The sequence below is a fragment of the Pteropus alecto genome, unplaced genomic scaffold (genome assembly GCF_000325575.1).
Source record: "Pteropus alecto unplaced genomic scaffold, ASM32557v1 scaffold77, whole genome shotgun sequence".
In the NCBI taxonomy this organism is placed as follows: domain Eukaryota; kingdom Metazoa; phylum Chordata; class Mammalia; order Chiroptera; family Pteropodidae; genus Pteropus; species Pteropus alecto.
The window spans coordinates 1369352-1374130 of NW_006440820.1; the positions used below are offsets into that span (position 1 = coordinate 1369352).

The 4779-nt window shown below is 34.9% G+C and overlaps 1 protein-coding gene and 1 pseudogene across 2 annotated transcripts in view; one reads left to right on the forward strand and one right to left on the reverse strand.

The window, feature by feature from the left end:
• The window catches only part of FUNDC1 (FUN14 domain containing 1), an 83607-nt gene that overhangs the window by 50625 nt on the left and 28203 nt on the right, over positions 1-4779 (reverse strand). The window lies entirely within an intron of this gene.
• LOC112484749 lies at positions 4602-4720 on the forward strand (annotated as a pseudogene).

Below are 4779 nucleotides of genomic sequence, written 5' to 3' on the forward strand. Positions count from 1 at the left end.
GATACAGCCACTATGGAAAACAGTATGGAGCTGCCTCAAAAAACTAAGATTTGATCTACCATATGATCCAGCAATCTCTCTATTGGGGATTTACCCCAAAGACTTGAAAACGCATATCTGAAAAGATATTTGCACACTGATGTTCATAGCAGCAGTATTCACAGTGGCCAAGACATGGAAACAACTGAAATGTCCTGTAATAGATGATTGGCTAAAGAAGTTGTGGTACACATATACAAGGGAATATTACTCAGACATAAGAAGAGATGAAATACTGTCATTTGCGACAACATAGATGGACCTAGAGATAATCATGCGAAGCGAAAAGACCCAGACAGAAAAAGGTGAAAATCACATGATATCACTTATGTGTGGGATATAAACCTAAAAACAACAAATGAACAGGACGAACAAACAGAGACTCATGGACATGGACTATAGACTAGTGGTTACCAGATGGTAGAAGTGGGGAAGGGTAGGGGGAAGTAGATGGAGTAAAGGGAGTTAAATATGTGGTGACAGAGAGAAATCCAACTATGGGCGGTGAATATATAGTGTAAATATATATGCCTTACTGTTAAAATGTACAGCTGAAACTTATTGGATTTCGTTAACCAATGTCACCATAAAAAAAGAAATATTAATTTTAAAAAATAAAATAAAGGCAGATATCTAGAGGTATTTATTCTAGGAAATATTGGTGTCTCTTATTTCCAGAAAACAGACATGTTTACGCAGCAGTGCACATGTATACCTAGAGACTCTATCCTTACAAAGAATTTAACTGGTGTCTGTCGTTTATTTTGAAATATGTAAAAAATGATGGATCAATCAATAGATAGATGGATAGTATAAGATAAAACAAATACAGTAAAATGTTAATTATAGAATGTAGGTGGTAGGTATATGAATCTTCATTGTAGCATTCTTTCAACTTTTCTGTACGTTTGAAAATTTTTCATAATAAAATGTTAGGGGAAAAATTCATGCATCTTTGACTGTCACAGCTAGAAATCAACACGTTCATTTCACTTAATTATCTTAAAGTAAAAAGGAAAATATCTCACTGTCAGTACTAACAAGGATATTCTTTTTCCTCCAAAACAGTATTGTTAAATCTAAGTAATCTAATCATGTTTTAAAAAAACTACCTAATAGTTGTGGGGCAGTTCACAATAGTGAGTGAAGAAGGTGAAGGGGATTAAAAACTACAAACTGCCTATTATAGAATAAGTCACAGGGATGTAAGGCGCAGAGTAAGAAATAGAGTCAATAATATCATGACTATGTACAGTGACAGATGCGAACTAGACTTCTTGTGGTGATCACTTTGTAAGGTATATAAATGTTGATTCACTGTGTTGTACACTGGAAACTAATATAATATTGTATGTCAACTATAATTTAAAATAAAATTTTTGAAATTATAAATAAATAGCAGGGATTGACCAGAGCTGAAAGAGGACTCGGATTTACTAACTGTCCAGGAACAAGCATGCCCTGTATTTTTAAAGAAATGCTTTACATGAGAAGTCTTTTCCTAGTCTTCTATTTTCAAGGACACTGTCATTATTCTGAACATTTTATTTAAAAATAATCTTAAACACTATTTTCCCCCAAAGAGCTTCAGATATATTAAAATATTCTAATAAAATCAGATATATTGAAATATTCTAGTTAAATCAGATACATCACCTTCTGAAAAACCCCTCCTACCTTTATTTACAGTAACTGTTACCTTTAAGCACTTCATTAGACTGTAACTCAGCCAATGTTTATCAAAAGTACCATGTTGGGTACTTGTAGAGATTTATACCAATGTGAAATGGCTGTGCTGTTTTCATCCTAAGAATTTTAGAATCAGATGACTCCACAAGTACAGGCTAGGGAAGGGGTACCCAACCTCTAGGCCACAGACCGGTACTGGTCCATGGCCTGTTAGGAACCAGGCCACAAAGCAGGTGAGCGGCAGGCAAGTGAGTAAAGCTTCATCTGTATTTGCAGCAGCTCCACCTCAGCTCCACCTCAGATCACCACCTCAGCTCCACCTTAGATCATCAAGCATTAGATTCTCATAGGAGTACCGGTCCCTGGTGCCAAAAAGGTTAGGGACTCCTGGGCTAGGGTCTTTGAGTTTAGTATTTTACAAATTTTTTAAAAACAGGCGTGATATGAAAGATGCTCAAAATCATAAGTCATCAGAGAAACACAAATTAAAACCACAGTAAGATACTACTATACCCTCACTAGAATGTCTAAAATTCAAACACCCGATAATTTGAGATGTTAGCAAGGATGCGGCACAACAGGAATGCTCATGCATTGCTGGTAGGAATGCAAGATGGTACAGCCACTTTGGAAAACTGTGTTTCTTATAGAGTTAAACTTAACCTACCATACAACCCAGATATTTCACTGCTAGATGTTTACCTAAGATAAATGAAAATATATCTATACAAGGAACTGTGCACAAATGTCCATAGCAGCTTTAACATTAAAGCCAGAAATATTCTGTGTCTATCAACAGGTAAATAGATAAACTGTAGGTATGTTCATACAATGGAATACTACTTGGCAACAACAATGACCAAACTAGTAACACACACAGTGATTCATTTCAAAAGCATTATACTGAGGCAAGGATCCACATTTTGAGAACCACTGCTTTACTCCAATATGTACAAATTGTTCAATCGCATATAGCTAATCAGTTTTCATGATATAATTTCTCACTAATGAAACAGAAGTGACACTCCATTTTACTATGAGTATATAGTCTAAGAAGTAACTCTACAATTGGTTTTAGAATTATAAGAGAGTTTTGAGGTCAGTTACCACTTCCCAACTCTTTTTTAAAAATCTCCCAGTTCTGCTTTCTCCTTCGTTAAACCCAGAATGCTGAAAACAGAATTTTCATCAATTTAGGATCTTGCAGTTCTTCCAGTACTTTATCCAAAACACCAATTTTCATTTTATAACCTGACTCATATAAACAGCAGATTTGCAGATTTATCTGGATATTTGTAGTTTCCTTTTATTTCTACTCCTGCAGCTACCCCTCTCTTGCAGTTCTTCAAGACTTGGTTACCCCCATTCTCCTCCCCTGTCCCCCAGGTTGGGTCAATTCATTCCCAAATTAAAAGCACTTTCATCGATTTTTTTGTCACTTCTTCTCAGTCAATAAATAACCAAAACTGACAGGGTTTTTGATGTCGTTGTGATTTGATATGCGTCTCTAGCTATACAAATTCTGTTTCTACAGTTTTAAGCGCCTTGATTTTTCTAAATCTTTTCAGACTCTCCAGAAAACTTGATATCCATGTGCCGTTTTCCTGAGGTTTTACTGAATATTTACATAATATTCTCACATAATATGTTCTCAAGCATCCCTGACTAGGGGTGAGAGATTACAAATTAAATTACTACCAGCAGGCAGCTAAATCCTGACTTTACTACATCAGTTTCTCTTTTAAAAAAGAATCTATTACCAAAAAGTCTATCACAGTTTCATCTAAACTCCTAATTGACTCTTGCTTTACAGAAAACAAAATTACCTATATTCCTCTCAACCTAAAAATGAACAAGTAACAATCTGTTTCTCAGATATCATAAACCAGAAACTCTCCATTGTAGGGAAGGAAAATGTTTTCCTCAATCCTCTTAAGGTCTCTGGCTTGGTCTGAAAGACAGATTAACAGGAGAAAAGCATGCAAATTTATTTAATATAAATTTTACATGAGAAGGAACCTTCACAAGGAAATAAAGATCCAAAGAAACAAACCTGAGTATTTTTATTCTGGGTTTGAGGATCAAGGGGGTATGGAGGTAAGTGTAGAAAACTGGGGGAAACCAAGCAAGGCCTATTCATTAGGATTATCTTCAGAGGTAAAATGCTCCTTCCCTCTGGTAATAGGGAGGGCACTTCTCACAAGAGGATTTTATGACTTGTTTCAGGGGAGAAGGGTAGGAGAAAGGTCACAGTAACCTTCCTGCTTCTGCTGTTTTCATACTCCTTCAGCTTAAAATATTCAACATGCCAAAGTGCCATATTTTGGGGTAGTGTGCCCTGAACTCTATCACCAGTCTTTGTTAAAAATGAAGGCATTCATTCAAAAAGATGAATACTTTAAAATTTCCAATGTTAGCTGTAATCAATTATTATACTTCTGATGAAGAATTATGTTCCTTTCCTCAATATGAACAGTAAATGTGCAGCTATATTTCAGCTCCACAGCATTCATGGGCTTAACTTTTATTTATTTATTTGTTTGTTTGTTTGTTTAAATTAATTAATCTTTTTTAATTCACTCTTTTTATTTATTAATTTATTTTTTAAATTAATCTTTTCGTTAACAGGTTTCATCTTTTTACTCAGTTCCATGAAGAACATCCTAAACGCTATGAGACACAAGAGAATATTTTTTCTTCCAGTATTAAAAAAATGACAATTACAAATATTTTTAAGAAACTTCTATATTATCATCATAGTGATCTTTAGTAAAAATACATCTCTAAGTAATCATCTTGATTCTTGTAGTTACATTTGGAAATTGCTTCCTAACCATGACATTGTATATGGGTATTTAAAATGCCTCATAAAAGTCTACAGCCATATCACCCTGAACAAGCCCGATCTTGTCTGATCTTGGAAGCTAAGCAAGGCCGGGCCTGGTTAGTACTTGGATGGGAAACTATCTAGGAAGACCAGGTGCTGTAGGTGTAAAAAATTAAAAAAAAAAAAATAAAGGATTGCAAGCTGACAACGTCCTTGCACATCTG